General features: G+C 46.8%; 1 protein-coding gene across 7 annotated transcripts in view; it reads right to left on the bottom strand.

The window, feature by feature from the left end:
• SLC39A12 (solute carrier family 39 member 12) overlaps positions 1-23,004 on the bottom strand; it is a 147,883-nt gene that overhangs the window by 82,115 nt on the left and 42,764 nt on the right. For 2 of the 7 annotated variants that reach the window (XM_078329555.1, XM_078329556.1), the window contains exons 2-4: positions 5,043-5,126; positions 3,676-3,806; positions 210-2,729 (exon numbers count right to left, since the gene is read on the bottom strand). The exons of 1 other annotated variant lie outside the window; for it this stretch is intronic. The gene's annotated coding sequence lies outside the window, so the exon portion shown is untranslated. The remainder of the gene's footprint in view (positions 1-209; positions 2,730-3,675; positions 3,807-5,042; positions 5,127-23,004) is intronic. 4 more of the 7 variants (XM_078329557.1, XM_078329558.1, XM_078329559.1 and 1 more) reach the window with 4 other exon arrangements.

Genomic DNA, 23,004 nt, shown 5'->3' with positions numbered 1-23,004 from the left:
CTAGCTCGCCCACTGCTCACCTGCTGTGCTGCCTGCCCAGTTCCTAACAGGTGAGACAGGCACGGTGGCTCACGCCTGTAATCCCAGCACTTTGGGAGACTGAGGCAGGTGGATCACCTGAGGTTGGGAGTTCGAGACCAACCTGACCAACATAGAGACACCCTGTCTCTACTAGAAATACAAAAATTAGCCTGGCATGTGGCTCATACCTGTAATCCCAGCTTCTTGGGAGTCTGAGGCAGGAAAGTTGCTTGAATCTGCGAGACAGAGGTTGCAGAGAGCCAAGATCATGCCATTGCATTCCAGCCTGGGCAACAAGAGCAAAACTCTATGTCAAAAAAAAAAAAGCCCGGGTGCAATGGCTCACACTTGTAATCCCAGCACTTTGGGAGAATGAGGAGGGCAAATCACCTGAAGTAAGGAGTTTGGGATCAGCCTGGCCAACATGGTGAAACCCTATCTCCACTAAAAATACAAAAATTAGCCAGGTGTGGTGGTACATACCTGTAATCCCAGCTATTCAGGAGGCTGAGGCAGGAGAATTGCTTGAACCTCGGAGGTGGAGGTTACATTTACCTGAGATTGCACCACTGCACAGAGTGAGACTCTGTCTCAAAAAGAAAACCAAAACAACCTACAGACTGGTACTGATCTGTGGCCAGGAGGGTTGGGGACCCCAGCTGTAGACAATATGTAATGACCAAATCAGGCTAACTGAGACAGTCATCACCTCAAATGTTTATCTTTTGTTTTGGGAACACGAAAATCCTTCTCTTCTAGCTATCTTGAAATATTCAAATAAATTCTCATTCACTGTAATTTCCCTTGTGCACTATTGATTACTGCAACTTATTCCTTCTATTTAGGCCTTCTTGTCTTTCATTCATTCCTTTTTAAAATTATTTTCATTTATTTCTGAGACAGTCTCTATCTTTCTGCCAGTCTACAGTGCAGTGACATGATCTCGACTCGACTCACTGCAACCTTCACCTCCTGGGTGCAGGCAATTTTCCTGCCTCAGCCTCCCAAGTAGCTGGGATTACAGGCGTGCATCACCATTCCTAGCTAACGTTTTTATTTTTAGTAGAGATGGGGTTCCACCATGTTGTCCAGGCAGGTCTCAAACTCCTGACCTCAAGCAATCCACCCACCTCGGCCTCCCAAAGTGCTGGGATTACAGGCATGAGCCACAGCACCCGGCCATTTATTTATCCTTTCATTCATTCATTCTGTGAATAACTACTGCCTGGTTATTATATACCCGGCAGGGTTCCAGGCTCTGGGGAAACAGCAATGAGCACAACAAAGTTACTGCTCTCCTAATAGATCCATCATTCTAATGCGGGGGTGGGGGGGAGACAGGAGATCCATAAACAAACCATTAACACAGACGGCACATCAGGTGGAGAGCGCTATGACAAATAAATACTAAAGCAGGTATGGCCAGGTACGGTGGCTTCCGCCTGTAATCTCAGCACTTTGGGAGGCTGAGGTGGATGGATCCCTTCAGGTTAGGAGTTCAAGACCAGCCTGGCCAACATGGTGAAATGCCATCTCTACTAAAGGTACAAAAAAAATGACCCAGATGTGGTGGCACCTGCCTGTAATCCTAGCTACTCAGGAGGGTGAGGTGGGAGGATTGCTTGAACTTGGGAGGTGAAGGTTGCAGTGAGCCAACATTGCATCACTGCACTACAGACTGGGGAACAGAGCAAGACTCTGTCTTCAAAAATAAAAAAGTAAAGAGAAATCAGGTGCAGGTTAGAGTGCATTAGCATGAGCAAGGGTGCTCAGGTGGTGGTGAAGGTGGTCAGGAAAGGCCTCTCTGTGAAGGTGACGGACATGAGGGCTGAGCGTGGGGACTCCTGGGGAGAACAGCATGGGAGGGCCCTAGGTGTTGGTCCCATTCATGGTCCTTTTGTTTAGTTTTGTTTTGTTTTTGACACAAGTCTTGCTCCATCGGCCAAGATGGAGTGAAGTGGCACAATCTTGGCTCACTGCAATCTCCACCAACCAGGTTCAAGGCACCTCAGCCTCCCAAAGAGCTGGGATGGCAGGCGTGAGTCACTGTGCCTGGCCTATGCATCAACATGTTTAAATTCTTCTGAAAGCTGTGCTTTAGGAAGAGTGTGCTGACAGCCATCAGAAATAAATGACAGAATGGCAGGACAAGGATCACGTCAGTGACAGGGTGGCTGTGGACATTTGCTGGCCAGCAGCAGAAAAGCCACTCAGACCCTGTATTCTACCTCTGCAGCCTGTCTGCACCTGAACCCTCCTCCCCACATCAGCGGAAGCCTGGAACTCTCAGAACAGCAGACCTCACCGGCCGCTGTCACCTTCACCAGAATAATGTGATTAATTCATTCACGCAGAAGACAGCAGGAACCCTGAGAGAACAGGATCCAGAATGTGTGGGTTTTGATGGACAGGGTGATAGGATCTGGGAGGCTCCAACCACCTCACCTCCTAAGCCCCACTCTCCTTCCCCAGTCCTGCTCGGTATAGAGACTAGAGTGACAGAACCAGAAATGTAGACGCTTGGAAGGACACCAGCGACACGGAGAAGAGGAGGCCAGAGGTCCACAAGGTGCGCAGCTCCTGGCTTCGGATGCCCAGGACTCTGTCCAGAAAGGCTCCCTCACAGCCATGGAACTTGATGGTCCTCGAGTTCCTGAGGATGGAGCTGGTGAGCCGGGCCCACAAGTCCTTCTTCCTCATTTGCTCTCCTGGGGTTGAAGGGAAGAGAGATGAAGACACGGCTGGTCCAGAATTTTCCCCTGCACCCTGACAGTCACCCTGCAGCAAATCCCACTGATCCCACCAACTGCGTCCCAAAGCTGTCTGCCTCTCCGCATCTCTGACCCTCAGTCCTGATCCATCCACCCTCATCCTGTGCCTGGACTCCTGCAGAAGCTGACCCGGGACCGCTGACCCAAGACCACTGCCCCAGGGAGGCGGCTTCTGATGCCCAGAGCACAAAGGCTGCCCCTGAGCCCACCTGGGTATAATGCCATCAGGAAGGCTACCTGGAGGTAGGTAATGCCTGAACTACATCTTTCTTTCTTCCTTTTACAATTTTTGGTGGAGTTGTGGGGTCTCGCTCTGTTGCCCAGGCTGGCCTCAAACTCTTGGGCTCTAGTGACCCTCTGCCCCTGGCCTCCTAAAGTGCTGGGATTACAACCTGAGCTACATGTTAAACGACCAGGAGGTGGATGCTGGGCAGGCAGAGGATAAGGGGATGGAGCTGGGAAGAGGGAGTGAAGGCTCTGAGACAGGGGGCAGCAAACACCTAGGCAGAGGGAGCAGCATGACTCAGAGGACACTCAGTGTGGCTAGAGGAGTGCGTGGGCAGGGTCACTTGGCACTTTAGGGTCAGGTAGGAGTTCGGGGTCTGTGCTTCACCGGCAGAGGGGCATCATCAGAAGGCAGCTGCTTGGAGAAGGTATTTTGTTATTTTTTGAGATGGAGTCTTTCTCTGTTACCAGGCTGGAGTGCAGTGGCACGACTTGGGCTCACTGTAACCTCTGCCTTCTGGGTTCAAGTGATTCTTTTGCCTGAGATTCTGGAGTAGCTGGGATTATAGGTGCCTGCTACCATGCTCAGCTAATCTTTGTATTTTTTAATAGAGAGATCATTTTGCCACTTTGGCCAGGCTGGTTTTGAACTCCTTACCTCAGGAGATCCACCTGCCTCGATATCCCAAAGTGCTGGAATTACAGGCGTGAGCCACCGTGCCCAGAGGAGGCCATGCCGGAGGCTGGAGATACAGTCCAAGTGACAGATGGACATTGGGACAGCTGAACCTAGAGAGAAAATAAGTTTCTTCCCTCCATTCCCCTTCCCTCCCTCCCTCTCTCCCGCCTGCCTTTCTTTTTCTTCCCTACTCCTTTCTTCTACTATCCTGCCTTTCTGTCCTTTCTTTTTTCCCTTCTCCTCCCTTTCTTTCCTCCCTCATTCCGTCTCTTCCTTGTTCAACTCTTTCCTTCCCTCCATCTGTCCTCAACTTTCCTATCTTTCCTTCCCTCCCTCCTTTTCACTCCTCCCCTCCCTCCTTTCTCCCCATCCCTCCCTTTTTTCCTTCCTCTCTCCTTCCCTTCTCCCCTCCCTCCCTTCTTCCGTAGTTCTCAAACACGGTCCAGCACCTTCTGCATAAGAACTAACTAGATACTGTGTCTACCACAGGGAGTGGCCCATGCTGCTGTGGAGCTTCCCGACTAAGGAGAGCAGGGCCATCAGCCCCTGCCAGGTGCTTCCTGCAGGGCCCTTTAGGAAGTGGGAAGTGCTGGGGAAAAGCAAAAACGAACCCAGGACAGGCCAAGGAAGGGAGCTGCTGGGAGGAGAGGGATGGGCGGGTCATGCCCTTGCTGGACAATGGTGATGGAGGTGGCCCTGACTGCAGGGGGCGCTGGAGGGGACAAGGGTCTTCTGGAGTGAGGGTGGTTCAGGAGGAGGGAACAGCTAAAGCAGATGCCTGGAGAGATGTGTGAACATCAGGCAGGTGTGAGGATGGGGAAGGGGGGTAGGTGGAAAAGGGAGGGAGACGGGTGGAAGGTGAGGCTGGAGGTAATGAGGCAGCTCAGGGCGGGCCAGGTGGGCCACTGTGGGGCCTTTCGCTCAGAGTGAGGAAAATGGGGCCACTGTGGGTCTGAACAGAGGAGGGTGCAATGGATTCAGCTCACACAGGTCTCCTGTGACTGGAAGTGGAGAAAGGCTGGGGCAGAAGTAAGGAGTGAGCCAGGGCCTTGCTGCCGGATGCATTTTCAAGATGACTCCAAGCAAAACTGCTGACTGATGGGGTGCAGGAGAAAAAGGCATTGATCTGAACCAGGGCCTGGGGTCTGAACACTGGAGGGAAGACCCACCATCCAATGCGATGGGGAAGGAGCGGGGCAGGTCTGCACAATGGGCCACTCACAGAGACAAGAACAAAGCCAGACCCACCAGCTCCCACTCAGCTCTGCCCTCCCCATCGCCCACACCAGGGCCTGTGTCTTCCTCCCTACTTCCTGCCTGGTCTGTCTTTTTCCCAAAAGCCGAACCTGACAGTGATTCCTCTTCTTGGTGATGAAGAAACTCAGAGGCAGGTGGCTCAGGAAGACAGTGATGATGGAGGGACCCAGGAGCTGGGGACAGAGGGGACAGACTGTCAGGAGATCCCAAGAAGCACAGCTGCCAGAGGCTTGTGAACCACAGCTGCTCCATCTTCAACAGGAGCTGGTAAAAGGAGGCTAAGACCTACTGGGCTGCATTTCCAGGCAGTGAAGCCATTCTGAGTCACAGGATGAGACAGGAGGGCGGCACAGGTTACAGGTCACAGAGACCTTGCCAGTAAAACAGGCTGCAGAAAAGAAGCCAGTCCAAGACCCACCAAAACCAGGATGGCGACCAGAGTGACTTCTGCTCATCCTCACTGCTACATTGCCACCAGCGCCATGACAGTTTACAAATGCCATGGGAACATCAGAAAGTTTCCCTATATGATCCACAAAAGAAGAGTCATGAATAGTCTACCCTCATTCTGCATGTCATGAAGAAATGACCCTAAAGATGGGCACCAGCACCCTCTGGGCTGCTCTACGGAGTAGCTATTTTATCTTCACTTTCCTAAAATACTTGCTTTTTTGGGAAAGAATAAACTTGCTCTGTGGCTCACACCTGTAATCCCAGCACTTTGGGAGGCTGAGGCAGGTGAATCACCTGAGGTCAAGAGTTCGAGATCAGCCTGGCCAACATGGTGAAACTCCGTCTCTACTAGAAATATAAAAATTAGCCAGGTGTGGTGACATGCACTACTGTGGGTGATCCCAGCTACTCGGGAGGCCGAAACAGAAAAATCACTTGAACCCGGAGGCGTAGGTTATAGTGAGCCAAGATCACACCGCTACCCTCTATCTAGCCTGGGCAACAGAGTGAGACTCCATCTCTAAAACAAAACCAAAGCAAACAACACAACAAAACAAGCAAAGAAACAAACAAATGTGCTTTCACTTTAGGGACTCATGCTGAATTGTTTCTTGCAGGTGATTCCAAGAACCCTCCCTTGGGGTCTGGATCGGGTCCCCTTTCCTGTAACACAGCTGCAGATCCTGAAGAGGGTCAGACTTGGGTCCTAAGATGCAAAGTCAGGGAATGTGATAAAAGCAGCCACCAGGTCCCAGGGATCTGGGCTCATGGGGGTCTGCTGGGTCAGGAGGTCCCTGCTGAAGACAGGGTCCTTCAATGTCAGGGAAGGGAATGGCCCACTTACACGATGGGGAGAGGGTTATATTCAAGACAGAACATGCACACACAGGAGTAGGACTGCGGGGTGTTCCTGGACACAACAGTGAAGTTGAAACCCCTGGAATCAGGACTGGGTTCAAATCCTGACTCTGACACTTCTGAGTGTGGCCTTGGGGCAAGTCACCTCCCTAACGCGCAATTCCCTTGTCTGCAAAATGGGAACAGAGTTGTCCTCATTTTGCATATTTGCTTATTACATTTAAGTATTTTTCTAATCTTCACTTTACCCTCATGAGGGTTGTCAGACTTAGCAAATCATCATACAGGTGCCCAGTTACCTTTGAAGACAAAGAGTGAATAAGGTGAGGACCGATCCAAGATGGCCGATCGCTAACATCTCGGGACTGCAGCTCTCAGTGAAGGTGCAGAGAACTAGATGACGCCACACTTTCAGACAAATTCTGGTCACTCACGGAGCAGAAGATCCCCAGTGGAGGAATCACACGGGTCGCCAGCGCAACTTTCGTGGCCAGCGCAGCGGTTCCGCCAGCGCCTCGGGGCGGCAGCTCTAGGAGCAGAGTAAACCGGTTCGGAGGACCCACAAGGGCCCCCAACACGACACCAGAGCCTGGCGCAGGGGCTGTGATGGCACCTTGGCACAGCAGCGCTCGGCGCAGAGGCGCAGAGTAAACGGGACTGGCTCCCCTTCTGACCGAGGTTTGGAGCCCCAGGAAGGCAGAGTCTCCCACTACGGACACAAGAAGGAAGCCAGACAAGAGAATCCTGGGCAGAAAGCACCATCAGTTTTAACACCGCTGCTCTGGCCCTGGGAACTAACAACCTGGACGCCCACTCAAGAGACCTAATCTGAAAGTTGGTAAATTCAAAGACCACAGGAGGATAAACTTACAATGACGGGAAGAAACCAGCGTAAAAAAGCTGAGAATACTCAAAGTCAGAACGCCTCTCCCTCTAAAGATGATCACAGTTCCACATCGACAATGGAACAAGGCTTTATGCAGAACGAGCGCATCCTGATGACAGAATCACTCTTCAAGGAATGGATAATAACAAACTTCGGTGAGTTAAAAGAACATGTTGTAGCCCAATGTAAAGAAACTAGGAACTTTGAAAAAAAGTTTGATGAAATCCTATTGAGAATAGACAACTTAGAGAGGAGTATGAGTGAATTAATGGAACTGAAGAATACAATACAGGAACTCCGAGAAGTATGCACAGGTTTAAACACTGGAATTGTTCAAGCAGAAGAAGGGATATCAGAGGTCAAAGTCCAACTTAGTGAAATAAAACACGAAGAAAACATTAGAGAAAAAAGGATAAAAAGGAATGAGCAAAGTCTCCAAGAAATGTGGGACTATGTGAAAAGACCAAATCTACGTTTGATAAGTGTGCCTGAATGCTACGGAGAGAATGAATCCAAGATGGAAAATACCCTTCAGGAAATTATTCAGGAAAATTTTCCTAAACTAGCAAAGCAGGTCAATATTCAACCCTAGGTAATACAGAGAACACCACAAAGATATTCCTCAAGAAGAGCAACCCCAAGGCACATAATCGTTAGATTCACTAGGGTTGAAACGAAGGAGAAAATACTAAGGGCAACCACAGAGAAAGGTCAGGTTACCCACAAAGGCAAGCCTATCAGACTTACAGCAGATCTCTCAGCAGAAACTCTAGAAGCCAGAAGAGAGTGGGGGCCAATATTCAACATCCTCAAAGAACAGAACCTTCAACCCAGAATTTCATATCCAGCCAAACTAAGCTTCACAACTGAAGGAAAAATAAAATCTTTTATGAACAAACAAGAACTCAGATATTTTATTACCACCAGGCCTGCTTTACAAGAGCTTCTGAAAGAAGCATTACACACAGAAAGAAACAACCAGCATCATCCCTTCTAAAAATATACCAAAAAGTATAGAGCACCAACATAAAGTAGAATTTACACCAACGAATGGATCAAACAGCCAGTTAACATCAAAGGGCAGTAACCCTAAATTGAAATCGACTAAATCCCCCAATCAAAAGACACAGCCAAAACCCAACGGCATGTTACATCCAGACCTGTTTCACAGGCAAGGATACACAAAGACTCAAAACGAAGGGATGGAGAAAGATTTACCAACCAAATGGAGAGCAAAAATAAATAAATAAATAAATAAAAAGCAGGAGTTGCAATTCTCGTATCGGATAAAATAGATTTTAAAGCAACAAAGATATAGTGGTAAAAGGATCAATGCAACAATAAGAGCTAATGATCCTAACACCCAGATACATAGAGACTTAGACACAATGAGACGAAAATTAATAAGGATATCAAGGACTCGAACTCAGATCCAGAACAAGTAAACTTAATAAATATTTATAGAGCTCTCCACTTTAAAAACACAAAATATACATTCTAGTCAATACCACATCACACGTACTCATAGGTTTAAATGAAACATTGATTGGCCATTATTAATACCCATTTTTTTTTAAGAATAAAGCAATATTTCCACTCACTCTCCCTCTTTCTCTTCCTCTTTCTTCCTCTCCTTTACTCATTTTTTTCTTCTTTCCTTCACTCAAAAAAAAAAGAAATCAACTTGTAAACCTCTAGATCTAGGTCAGCAATGTCTCTTTCATTGCTTGAATTCCTTCCTTCCCTTCCCTCCCTCCTTCCCTCCCTCCCTCCCTCTCCCCTTCCTCCTTTCCTTCATCCCTCCCTTCCTCAAAAATAAATAAATAAATAAGAGTAAATAAGGTTTTAGTTTAAGTCTCGTGCATTATTTGAGACATACACTGAGAGTCCAAAACTCTCACTTCACTGGATGTCCTGTGTTTTCTCTGGCAACCCTGCTCCCTACCAACGTGGTGCTTTTGGGATACTTATCTCCCCACTCTCAGCTTTGGTTTCTATATCTGGAAAATGTGGAAGTGGGAGTAAAATAAATGATGTTTAAGTTGCTCTGACTTTCTGAGAGTCCTTCACAGGTTACTTGAACCCATTCTGTCACCAAGCCCCAACCCAACTCCAGTCTGCATGCCTCAGTTTCCCCTCTCAGTCCTTAGGAACACTATATATATATGTTTTTTGAGATGGAGTCTCAATCTGCTACCCAGGCTGGAGTGCAGAGTCGTGATCTTGGCTCCCTGCAACCTCTGCTTCCCAACCAATTCTGCTGTCTCAGCCTCCTGAGTAGCTAGGATGACAGGTGTGCATCACTATGCCTGGCTAATTTTTGTATTTTTAGTACAGACAGGATTTCACCATGTTGCCAGGCTGGTCTCGAACTCCTGGCCTCAAGTAATCTATTCACCTCAGCCTCCCTAAGTGCTGGGATTACAGGTTTGACCCACTCCACCCATCTCAAAGAAAGTAGAACACTATTTTCGAATGTTGGGTCAGTTTGTTTCATTTATGCAGCAATGGCGTCACCTGGTGGCTTCATGGAGAAGTGCCCTGAGAGTAAACCACCCACAGCAGGGCTTGGAAAAACACTCAAAGGAATTTGACAGAAGATGAGCATCTCTCTCTGGGGGAAAAATGATTCATTAAACTGTAGCAACCTCAGTATTTACCCCTCCTTCACCAGGATCTCATGGTGATGTTAGGAGCTGTCTACCAAGAGGCAGAAAAAGTGCACAGGGAAAGTGACACCGTGCATTATCTGCGGATCTCTTGGTCTTCTCTGAAGCTTTTTTTTTTTTTTGCGGAGGAGTTTTGCTCTGTTCCTCAGGCTGGAGTGCAGTGGTGTAATCTCATCTAACTGCAATTTGGACCTCCCGGGTTCAAGCGATTCTCCTGCCTCAGCCTCCTTAGTAGCTGGGATAACAGGCACATACAACCATGCCCGGTTCCTTTTTGTATTTTTAGCAGACACAAAGTTTCGCAGTGTTAGCCAGGCTGATCTTGAACTCCTAACCTCAAGTGATCTGTCCACCTCAGCCTCCCAAAGTACTGGGATATGCCTGGTTTTCTCATTTTATTTTTCCTTTTGTTTTTTTAGACAGAGTCTCACTCTGTCACCCAGGCCGGAATACAATGGTGTGGTCTCGACTCACTGCAATCTCCACCTCCCGGGATTCTCTGGCCTCAGCCTCTCGAGTAGCTGGGACTACAGGCATATGCCATCACACCTGGCTGATTTTTGTATTTTTAGTAGAGATGGGGTTTCATTATGTTGGTCATGATGGCCTCGAACTCCTGACTTCTGGTGACCCTCCCACCTCTGTTTCCTAAAGTGCTGGGATTACAGGCCTGAACCACCATGCCTGGCCATGGGTTTTCTTGAACCAAAGCATATTTCTTGTCATGTTTAACAGAATTGTGCCCCAGCCCTGTACTTTCCCTGATTCATCCTCCTTCGAATAGCGAACCTCTTAAAAGCTGTAATGAACATGGAAGAGCCACTGGCTGGGTGGGCTGGGTGGTGGCAGCGGGGCTGGGATCCCAGCAGTTGGCATCCCCTTTTCCAGGATGTACACATGGCCTCATGTACCTGTCCTTTTATCTCCTAGGTCAGCTGGTTGACACCGTCTGGGGGAAAAAGAAGACCAGATCTTGTTTTCATCCATGTTTGAAGACAATATCACCACCCACAACATTACTGTCAGTGGGTGCCCAAGCCACCGGTAGCCTAGAAATATTTAGACCTGGTTTATTAACCATACATCTGCCAGACCCAACCCAGCCAAAACATGAAATCTACTGTGCTCAGTGATCCACATCTGTAATGTGGGAAGCCAAGGCGGGTGGATCTCCTGAGGTCAGGAGTTTGAGACCAGCCTGGCCAACATGGTGAAACCCCATCTCAACTAAAAATATTAAAATGAGCTGGGTGTGGTCATGCACACCTGTAATCCCAGCTACTCGGGAAGCTGAAGTGGGAGAATCACTTCAATACAGAAAGTGGAGGTTGTAGTGAGCCGAGATTGAACCATTGCACTCCAGTCTGGGCAGAGCGCGAGACTCCATCTCAGAAAACAATAATAACAACAAAAACACAAAATCAAACCCCCGCCCCCCTTTTTTTTGGAGATAGAGTGGGACTTCCTGTGTTGTCCAGGGTACAGTGCAGTGGTAAAATCATAGCTCACTGCAGCCTCTTACTCCCAGGCTCAAGCAGTCCTCCCACAGCCTCCTGAGTAGCTGGAATGACAGGTGCATGCCACCATGCTCAACTAATATTTGTGTGTGTGGAGATGGGAACTCACCATGTTGGCCAGGCTGGCCTCAAACTCTGGTCTTCAAGGGATCCTCCCATCTCAGTCTTCCAGCGTGCTGGGATTACAAGCATGAGCCTCTGTTCCTGGCCAAAATCTAATTACACATTCATGAGTGACCAAGGGCATTAGCTTCTGTGTCCTCTAACAATGAAATGGATTATTCCTTGAGTATAACTTTGCTGGGAATGCTATAACAAAGTGCCACAAACTAAGTGTCTTAGAACAAGACAAATTTGTCTCGGGCCAGATGCTGTGGCTCATGGCTGTAATCCCTGTAGTTTGGGGAGGATGAGAAGATGTCTTGAGGTCAGGAATTCGAGACTGGCCAGGCCAATAGGATGAAACCCCATCTCTACTGAAACAATACAAGGCTGGGAGTGGTGGCTTATGCCTGTAATCCTAGCACTTTGGGAGGCTGAGGTAGGCAAATCATGAGGTCAGGAGTTCAAGACCAGCATGGCCAACATGGTGAAACCCTGTCTCTACAAAAAATACAAAAATTAGCTGGGTGTGGTGGCACGCATCTGTAATTCTAGCTACTCAGGAGGCTAAGGCAGGAGAACTGCTTGAACCTAGAAGGTGGAGGTTGCAGTAAGCTGAGATCGCACCACTTTATTCCAGACTGGAAGACAGAGCAAGAATCCATCTCATATAAAAAAAAATTATCCAGGCATGGTTGCATGTGCCTGTGATCCCGAGCTACTCTGGAGGCTGAGGTGGGAGGACTGCTTGAGCCAGGGAGAATGAGGCTGCAGTGAGCTGAGATCATGCCACTGCACTCCAGCCTGGGCGACAGAGTGAGACCCTGTCTCAATAAATCAATAAATAAAATAAAAAGTTGTTGTCTCCTAGTTGGGAGGCCAGAAGTGTAAAGTCAGGTGCCTGCAGGCCGGGTTCTCTCTGGAGGCTCTGGTGAAAAATCTGTCCCAGCCTCTCTGCTGGCTCAGGCATCCCTTGACTTATAGTGGCCATTGTCCTTCTATGCATGTCTGTCTCTGTGTGCAAATTTACCTTTGGGCAGGCACAGTGGCTCACACCTATAATTCCAGAACTTTGGGAGGTCGAGGCAGGATTGCTTGAGGGCAGAAGTTCAAGTCCAGCCTGGGAAATATAGTGAGATGCCATCTCTACATAAAATACAGAAAATTAGCTGGGCATGGTGGAACACACCTGTAATCCAGCTACTCAGGAAGCTTAGGTGGGAGGATCACTTGAACCCAGGAGATTGACACTGCATTGAGCTATGGTCACACCACTACACTCCAGCCTGGGTAACAGAACAAGACTGCCTCAAGAAAAAAATATTTTACTCTTTCTTTTTCTTTTAATGGCAACAAATTTCCCTTTTAGTAAGGACACCAGTTATATGGGATCAGGGCCCCACCATCGTGACCCATTTTAACTTGATGACCTCTGTAATGACCTGGTCTCCAGATAAGGTCATGTCTGTAATCCCAGCACTTTGTAAGGCTGAGGTGGGAGGATTACTTGAGGCCAGGAGTTCAGGACCAGCCTGGGTGACATAGTGAGACTTCACCTCCACAAAAACAATAAAAAAAAAAAAAATAGCTTGGTGTAGGGGTGTGTACCTGTAGTCCCAGCTCCTTGGGAGGCAGGAGCACAGAGGGAGCCCAGGAGGTCGAGGCTGCTGTCATCTGTGATTGTGCCACTGCACACCAGCTGGGCAACAGCAAGACCTAGTCTGTCTCAAGAGAAAAAAAAAAAGTTTGCTGATCTAATGTGGGGTAATTTCTTAAAACTTTAACTCTGTATTTTTTCATATTGCTTAGCTTTTCCACATGAACTCTGTGATTATAACAAGAAAATAGCAGTCACATTGCATTTTTTTGTTTTTTGAGATGGAGTTCTGATCTTGTTGCCCAGGCTGGAGTGCAGTGGCATGATCTCTGCTCACTGCAACCTCTGCCTCCTGGGTTGGGCGATTCTCCTGCCTCAGCCTCCTGAGTAGATGGGACTACAGGCGCATGCCATCCCCCACCTCGCTCATTTTTGTATTTTTAGTAAAGAGGGGGATTCACCATGTTGGTCAGGCTGGTCTGGAACTCCTGGCTTCAAGTGATCTGCCTGCCTCAGCCTCTCAAAGTGCTGGAATTGCAGGCATCAGCCACTGCACCCAGCCATTCTTATCTTTTTGTCCACAGAAATGACCAGCATTTCAATTTTTGTCTTGTTTTGTTTTTCTTAGATGAAAAAAAACTGGCAGTTATAATTATAAAGGACAATTTGCATTATGGGAATCTGGGAGTCCTGCCAAGTTCCAGAATCAAAATTGGTAAAAAGAAACTGGGGTTATATGGTGGGGGCAGTGGCTCACGCCTGTAATTCCAGCACTTTGGGAGGCTGACGTGGGTGGATCACCTGAGGTTAGAGTTTGAGACCACCCTGGCCAACATGGTGAAACCCCGTCTCTACGAAAAAAATACAAAAATTATCCAGGCCTAGTGGTGGGTGCCTGTAATCCCAGTTACTCGTGAGACTGAGCAGGTGAATCACTTGACCCTGGGAGAGAGAGTGAGACTCTGTCTCAAAAAAAAAAAAAAAAAAAAAAAAAATTTATATTGGGATGCAAGGCTGGTTCAACATACACAAGTCTATGAACATAATTCACCACATAAACAGAACCAAACACAAAAACCACAGGATTATCTCCATAGATGCAGAGAAGGCAAAACTCTGAATAAACTAGGTATTGACAGAACTTATCTCAAAATAATAAAAGCTATTTATGACAAACACACAGCCAGTATCACAATGAATGGGCAAAAACTGGAAGCATTCCCTTCGAAATCCGGCACTAGACAAGGATGCCCTCTCTCACCACTCCTATTCAATATAGTACTGGAAGTTCTAGCCAGAGCAATCGGGAAACAAAAAGAAATAAAGGGTATTCAAATAGGAAAGGAGGAAGCCAAATTGTCTCTATTTGTAGGTGACATGATTGTATATTTAGAAGACCCCATCGTCTCAGCCCAAAATCTCCTGAAACTGATAAGCAACTTCAGCAAAATCTCAGGATACAAAATAAATATGCAAAAGTCACAAGCATTCCTATACACCAATAACAGACTTAAAGAGAGCCAAATCAAGAATGAACTGCCATTCACAATTGCTACAAAGAGAATAAAATACCTAGGAATACAACTAACAAGGAATATAAAGGACCTCTTCAAGGAGAACTACAAACCACTGCTCAATGAAATCAGAGAGGACACAAACAGATGGAGAAACATTCCATGGTCATGGTTAGGAATAATCAATATCATGAAAATGGCCATACTGCCAAAAGTAATCTACAGATTCAACACTATCCCCATCAAGCTACCAATGGCTTTCTTCACAGAACTGGAGAAAACCACCTTAAACTTCATATGGAACCAAAAGAGAGCTCACATAGCCAAGTCAAGTCTAGGCAAAAAGAACAAAGCTGGAGGCATCACACTACCTGACTTTAAACTATGCTACAAGGCTACAGTAATCAAAGCAGCATGGTACTGGTATGAAAATAGAGATATAGACCAATGGAATAGAACAGAGGCCTCAGAGGCAAGGCCACACATCTATAACCATCTGATCTTCGACAAACCTCACAAAAATAAGCAATGGGAAAAGGATTCCTTTTTAATGAATGGTGTTAAGAAAACTGATTAGTCCTGTGCAGAAAGCAGAAACTAGACCCCTACCTGACACCTTACACTGAAATTAACTCCAGATGGATTAAAGACTTACACATAAGACCTAACACCATAAAAATCCTAGAAGAAAACCTAGGCGAAACCATTCAGGACATAGGCATAGGCAACGACTTCATGACTAAAATACCAAAAGCATTGGCAACAAAAGCCAAAATAGACAAATGGAACTTAATCGAACTCCACAGCTTCTGCACAGCAAGAGAAGCAATCATTAGAGTGAACTGGCAACTGACAGAATGGGAAAAAATTTTTGTAATCTACCCATCTGACAAAGGGCTAATAACCACAATCTACAAAGAACTAAAACAGATTTACAAGAAAAAAACAAACAAGCCCATTCAAAAGTGAGCAAAGGGGCCAGGCAGGGTGGCTCACGCCTGTAATCCCAGCACTTTGGGAGGCCAAGGCAGGTGGATCACGAGGTCAACAGATCAAGACCATCCTGGTCAACATGGTGAAACCCCATCTCTACTAAAAATACAAAAAATTAGCTGGGCAAGGTGGTGCGTGCCTGTAATCCCAGCTACTCAGGAGGCTAAGGCAGGAGAATTGCCTGAACCCAGGAGGCAGAGGTTGCGGTGAGCCGAGATTGCGCCATTGCACTCCAGCCTGGGTAACAAGAGCAAAACTCCGTCTCAAAAAAAAAAAAAGTGAGCGAAGGATATGAACAGACACTTTACAAAAGAAGATATGCATGAGACCAGCAAACATATGAAAAATCTTCATCATCACTGGTTATTAGAGAAATGCAAATCAAAACTACATTGAGATACCATCTCACGCCAGTTGGAATGGCAATCATTAACAAACCTGGAGACAACAGATGCTGGAGAAAATGTGGAGAAATAGGAACACTTTTACACTGCTGGTGGGAGTGTAAATTAGTTCAACCATTGTGGAAGAGTGTGGTGATTCCTCAAGGACCTAGAATTAGAAATTCCATTTGACCCAGCAATCCCATTACTCGGTATATATCCAAAGGATTATAAATCGTTCTCCTATATGGACACATGCACACGAATGTTAATTTTGGCACTGTTTACAATAACGAAGTCTTAGAACCCACCCAAATGCCCATCGATGGTAGACTGGACAGGGAAAATGTGGCACATATACACCATGGAATACTATGCAGCCATAAAAAAAGATGAGTTTGTGTCCTTTGTAGGGACATGGATGAACCTGGAAACCATCATTCTTACCAAACTGACACAAGAACAGGAAATCAACCACCGAATGTTCTCACTCATAAGTGGGTGTTGAACAATGAGAACACATGGGCACAGGGAGGGAAGCATGATACCCTGGGGTCTGTCGGGGGGAACTAGAGGAGAGACAGCATGGGGTGGGAAGTTGGGGAGGGATAACATAGGGAGAAATGCCAGATATAGGTGATGGGGAGGAAGGCAGCAAACAACATTGCCACGTATGTACCTATGCAACAATATTGAATGTTCTTCACATGTACCCCAAAACCTAAAATGCAATTATATATATATGTATGTATGTATATATATAAATGTATATTGAAAGTTCCCTTTCCACCTCTTTCTCCCAAACAGAAACAAAAAATAAAAAAGAAAGAAAAGAAAAAAGAAATATTGGGGTTATTAATCAGTTGGTAAGGAGTAACGGTCTTGTTCACAAACTTTGGATCCTTTTTTTGCAGAATAGAAATCACTCCAGTTAGTAAAATAATAACAGTAATGACAACAGCCAAAAGGGAAGAGTATTGAAAATGCAGGAGGTGCTGGTCTAGGCACGTTCGTGGTTAACATTATTTAGCCTTGAGCATCATCCTAGGAGAGCATTCTCATATGATTCCTATCTCACAGGTGGAAAAACTGAGGCACAGAGACCTACGTCATCTGTCCAGACTCAAAGTGGTATTAAGTTTTGGCGCAGGTGTCACCTGACATTGTCTTGTGCACTATGCCTATCTAATTATTATTATTATTTTTGAGACGGCGTTTCCTTCTTGTTGTCCATGCTGGAGTGCAATCTCGGCTCACTGCAACCTCTGCTTCCCAGGTTGAAGCAGTTCCCCTGCCTCAGCCTCCCAAGTAGCTGGGATTACAGGCACGTGCCACCATGCTTGGCCAATTTTGTATTTTTAGTAGAGATGGGGTTTCTGCATGTGGGTCAGGCTGGTCTTGAACTCCTGACCTCAGGTGATCCATTCACCTTGGCCTCCCAAAGTGCTGAGATTACAGGCATGAGCCACCACACGGGGTTTTGTTTTGTTTTGTTTTGTTTGAGATGGAGTCTTGCTCTGTCTTCCAGGCTGGAGTACAGTGGGATGATCTCGGCTCACTACAACCTCCACCTCCCGGGTTCAAGCAATTCTCCTGCCTCAGCTTCCTGAGTAGCTGAGATTGTAGGCACGTGCCACCATGCTGGGCTAATTTTTGTAGTTTTAGTGGAGTCAGGGTTTCACCATGTTGGCCAGGCTGGTCTTGAACTTCTGACCTCAGGTGATCCACCCACCTCAGCCTCCAAAAGTGCTAGGATCACAGGCATGAGCCACCTCACCTGGCCACTATGCCTATCTCGTTGTATTTCTAAAATAAGTGGGAAAAGAAATAATTGTATTTCCATCCTCACAGTAACTCCATGAAGGAGATAATAGCATTTACCCTTTACAAATGCGAAAACAAAAGTTCCAGCTTTTTTTTTTTCTGAGACAGTGTCTCACTTTGAAACCCAAGCTTGAGTGCAGTGGCATGATCTTGGCTCACTGCAGTCTTGACCTCCGGGACTCAAGTGATTCTCCCACTTTAGCCTCCCGAGTAGCTGGGACTACAGGGGGACACAGCCACGCCTGGAAAATGTTTTAAAATTTTTTATAGAGATGGGGTCTTGCTATGTTGCCCAGTCTACTCTCAAACTCCTGGGCTCAAGCAATCCTCCCACATCGACCTACCAAAGTGCTGGGATTACAGATGTGGTCGCTCCAGCTTTTTTTTTTTCCCAAGGCCACATTAAGTTGATAGTGGCTGAGTCAAAAGAGTCCCGGGGTCTACTGACTCCTACTTCAGTGTTTCTCCATCTAGATTGTAGCCACTGTAATTCCCGGAAATATTCTAATAGTGGACTGTGATGGATTATTTGGGTGTGTAACACAGAGGAACATCTCTTAGGAGACTGAACCCTGATGTTCTGATGGGGCCAGCATGTATTCTGGAGAAAGGTTCTATAGCTCCCATCCATGACCAATGAATTGGAATTAGGTACCAGACATGGTAGCTCACACCTGGAATCCCAGGACTTTGGGAGGCTGAGGTGGGTGGGTCACTAGGTCAGTTCAAGACCAGCCTGGCCAATATAACGAAACCCCGTCTCTACTAAAAATACAAAAATTAGCTGGCCGTGGTGGCGGGTGCCTGTAATTCCAGCTACTCAGGAGGCTGAGACGACAGAATCACTTGAACCCAGGAGGTGGAGATTGCAGCGAGCTGAAATTGCGCCACTGCACTCCAGCCTGGGTGACAAAACAACACTTAGTCTAAAAAAAGAAAATGCTGGGCATTGGCCAGATGTGGTGCGGTGGCATACATCTGTAATCCCAGCACTTGGGGAGGCTGTGGAAGGCAGATCACTTGAGGTCACGAGTTCCGGACCAGCCTGACCGACATGGTAAAAGCCCATCTCTACTAAAAATATAATAATTAGCTGGGTGTGGTGACAGGTGCCTATAATTCCACCTACTCAGAGTGCTGAGGCAGGAGACTTGCATTAACCTGGGAGGCGCAGTCTGCAATGAGCTGAGATCCCACCACTGTACTCCAGCCTGGGCGACAGAGTGAGACTTCATCTCAAAAAAGAAAAAAAAGTTGGGTGTGGTGGTGTGTGGTCTCAGCTACTCAGGAGGCTGAGGTGTGCAGATAGCTTGAGCGCAGGAATTTGAGGCTTCAGTGAGCTATGGTAGAGTCACTGCACTCAAGCCTGGGTGAAAAAATGAGACCCCTATTTCTAAAAAACTAATTTAAAAAATTAACAAAATAAGAGAGACAATAGGATAGTATTCATCACCAATAAGAGATCAATCACATCACCCACTGAATCTTGCCTACATGATCAAACTCTAATCTAATGGGGTGAGCATGAATCCAGCTGCAAATATGCCACAAAAACAAAACACAGAGAATGGGTTCACCCTCACCAGGGAAATCCAGATTTTAAGAAATGCTACAGGCCCAACAATGTGGAGTCTTCCAAAATCCATAGAAAGAATAAGGGATAGGCCAGGCAAGGTGGCTCAGGCCTGTAATCCCAGCACATTAGGAGGCCAAGGTTGGCAGATCACAAGGTCAGGAGTTTGAGACCAGCCTGACCAACATGGAGAAACCCCATCTCTACCAAAAATACAAAAATTAGCCAGGTGTGGTAGCACATGCCTGTAATTCCAGCTATTCAGGAGGCTGAAGTAAGAGAATCACTTGAACCCAGGAGTCGGAGGTTGCACTGGGCTGAGATTGTGCCATTGCACTCTGGCCTGGGTGACAGAGCAAGACTCTCTTTCAAAAAGAAAGAAGAAAAAAAAAAAGGAAAAGGGATAGAGGAGAAACTTGTAGATTGTGCCTTTTTTTAAATTTTAGTTTTTGGCTGGGCACAGTTGTTCACACCTGTGATCCCAATCGTTGCACTTTGAGAGACTGAAGTGGGCAGATCACCTGAGGTCAGGAGTTTGAGGACAGCCAGGCCAACATGGTGAAACCCTGGCTCTATTAAAAGTACAAAAATTAGCTGGGCATGATCCCATGTACCTGTAATTTCAGCTACTTGAGAGGATAAGGCAGAAGAATGGCTTGAACCCAGGAGGCGAAGGTTGCCGTGAGCTGAGATCACACCACTGCACTGCAGCTTGGGAGGAGTTAAAAAAAAAAATTAGGTTCTATAGAGACAGGAGTCTCCCTGTGTTGTCCAGGTTGGTCTCAAACCTCTGAATTTAAATGATCCTATCACATCAGGATTACAGGTGTGAGCACTCACCCAGCCAACAAACTTGGAGATTGAAAGAGGCTTAAAAGACATAACAATGCTGGGGAACAGTTATGGGCTAGAGATGCATACTAGGGCAGCTCTACTCTAAAGAAGCAGAAAGAGGCCAGGTGTGGTGTCTCACACCTGTAACACCAAACACTTTGGGAGGCCGAGAAGGGAGGAATGCTTGTGCCCAGGAGTTTGGGACCAGCCTGGCAACATAGTAAGACCCTGCCTCTACAGGAAAAAAAAAAAAATATTTTAATTAGCCGGGAATGGCGATGCACGCCTATAGTCCTGGCTACTCAGGAGGCTGAGGAGAGACGATCACTTGAGCCCAATAGGTCAAGGCTGCAGTGAGCCATGTTCACACTACTGCACTCCAGCCTGGGTGACTGAGCAAGAACCTGCCTCAAAAAAAAGAGAGGAACAGAAAGCAGCAATTAACTGTGAATGTCAGGGTTGGGGAATAATTTTGGAGAGAAGGGAGGGGCTGGCATTGTGCCCATCTCCAGCCCCTTCTTGAAGTACAGAGTCTAGTGGGGAAGACAGCAACACGAATGGAGATTCAGGCTGCAGCACCAGGAAGTTCCCTTCCACTTCACTGCCTCCTTGCCCTTTCCTTCGGAAAACGAAAGCATGATTTTCTTTCTTCTTTGCCTTTCTAACTAGAGTTTCTGATGGGAGAATTCATATACAGGATGTACAGCATCAACGTGAACAGCCAGCTGGAATTGACGGCTTTGTTGATGCCCCAGCCAGGCACATCCCCGATTCCTCTGCTAAGTCCATCTGGATGTTGCTGCTGTCCAGGATTCTCAGCCACATGCTCGGTGCCCACTCCCAGCTTCTGGAAATCTCCTGACATTACCCCCTAAAGGAGGGACACTCACTCACAATTCTGCATAGAAATTGTCTCTATGTGTCTTTTTTTTTTTTTTTTTTTTGAGACAGAGTCACTCTGTTGATCAGACTGTAGTCCAATGGTGTGACCTCAGCTCACTACAACCTCCACCTCCCAGGCTCAAGCAGTTCTCCTGCCTCAGCCTCCCAAGCAGCTGGAGTTACAGGCACCTGCAACCATCCCTGTCTAATTTTATATTTTTAGCAGAGTTGGGGTTTCACCATATTGGTCAGGCTGGTCTTGAATTCCTGGTCTCAAGTGATCTGCTCACCTAGGCCTCCTAAAATGCTGGAATTACAAGCCTGAGCCACCATGCCTGGCCATTTCTGTGTCACCGCCCTAGGCCAGCCTCTGTATGTTTGGGCTTGATGAGGCTGTGGCTGTCCAGCTGACTGCCTGTCATCTTTAGTCTCTGTGTCTCCTCAATACTTCTCACCTGCCCATGAATTCATTTTCTTTTCTTTCTTTTGTTTTTCTGGCTGGAGAGCAGTGGCATAATCTCGGCTCATTGCAATCTCTGCCTTCCATGTTTGAGCAATTTTCCTGCCTCAGCCTCCCAAGTAGCTGGGACTACAGACATGTGCCACCATGCCTGGCTAATTTTTGTATTTTTAGTAAGATAGGGTTTCATCATGTTGGTCAGGCTGGTCTCAAACTCCTAACCTCAGGTGATCCACCCACCTCGACCTCCCAAAGTGCTGGGATTACAGGCATAAGCCACAATGCCTGGCCTCAGTTTTTAAACTCAGCCTGAGTGAGCTTCTCTTGCTAGCAGCTAAGAGCTCTAACTCCTACGGCCTTCTCCCACTCAGCAGGAAGTGTTTGGATGTTTCTGGATCTAAAATCCAAGTGTCTAAGCCTACCAGTAGTTGCAAGTGCAGATGGTCACACAATATTTTGATTTTACAATGGCACAAAAACGATCACGTACAGTAGAAACTGTGCTTCCAGTACTGATACAACCTTTCTGTTTTTCACTGTTACTATAGTATTCAATAAACTGCATGAGGGCCAGGTGCAGTAGCTAATGCCCTTAATCCCAGTACTTCAGGAGGCTGAGGTGGGAGGATCGCTGGAACCCAGGAGTTTGAGGCCAGCCTGGGAACATAGTGACACTCTCATTATATAAAAAAGATACAAATTAGCCACGTGCAATTGTGTGCACCTGTAGTCCCATCCACTTGGGAGGCAGAGGCAGGAGGGATCACTTGAGCCCAGAGATTGAGGCTGCAGTGAGCTATAATCATGCCACTGCACTCCAGCCTGGGTAACAGAGCAGGATCTCATCTCTTAAAAAACAAAAACTTTAGGCCGGGCATGGTGGCTTATGCCTGTAATCCCAGCACTTTGAGAGGCTGAGGTGGGTGGATCACGACGAGGTCAGGAGTTCAAGACCAGCATCAGAAACACGGTGAAACCCCATCATTACTAAAAATACAAAAATTAGCTGGGTGTAATCGCATGCGCCAATAATCCCAACTCTGGAAGCTGAGGCAGGAGAATTGCTTAGAACCTGGGAGGTGAAAACAGCAGTGAGCCGAGATTGCACCATTGTACTCTAGCCTGGGAGACAGAGCAAGACTCGGTCTCAAAATAAATAAGTAAATAAAAATTTAAAAGTAGGTAAACTATTGCTTCATGAGGACATCATTTCTGTTTGGGATGATGAGAAAGTTTAGAAACAGATGGTGGCACTGGTTCCACAATACTGTGAATCTTTCAAATGCCACTGAATTTTACACTTAAGCGTGGGTACATTTATCCAAGTTTATTATCTATTTCTACAAACATTCACGAAGGCTGGACCCCTGAAACATCAAAGTCATGATCCAAGGTGGGGAAGTGTGAGTGGGTTTTGTGCTCCTTTTTCTACTGCTTGGTTTGTTCTCTACCTAAAGTCGGCTGGGCTAACCTCCAATGCCTGGTAGGGTAGGTGTATTCCATGCA

The sequence above is a fragment of the Callithrix jacchus genome, chromosome 7 (genome assembly GCF_049354715.1).
Source record: "Callithrix jacchus isolate 240 chromosome 7, calJac240_pri, whole genome shotgun sequence".
Taxonomy (NCBI): domain Eukaryota; kingdom Metazoa; phylum Chordata; class Mammalia; order Primates; family Cebidae; genus Callithrix; species Callithrix jacchus.
This window is presented reverse-complemented; position numbering and strand designations above follow the sequence as displayed.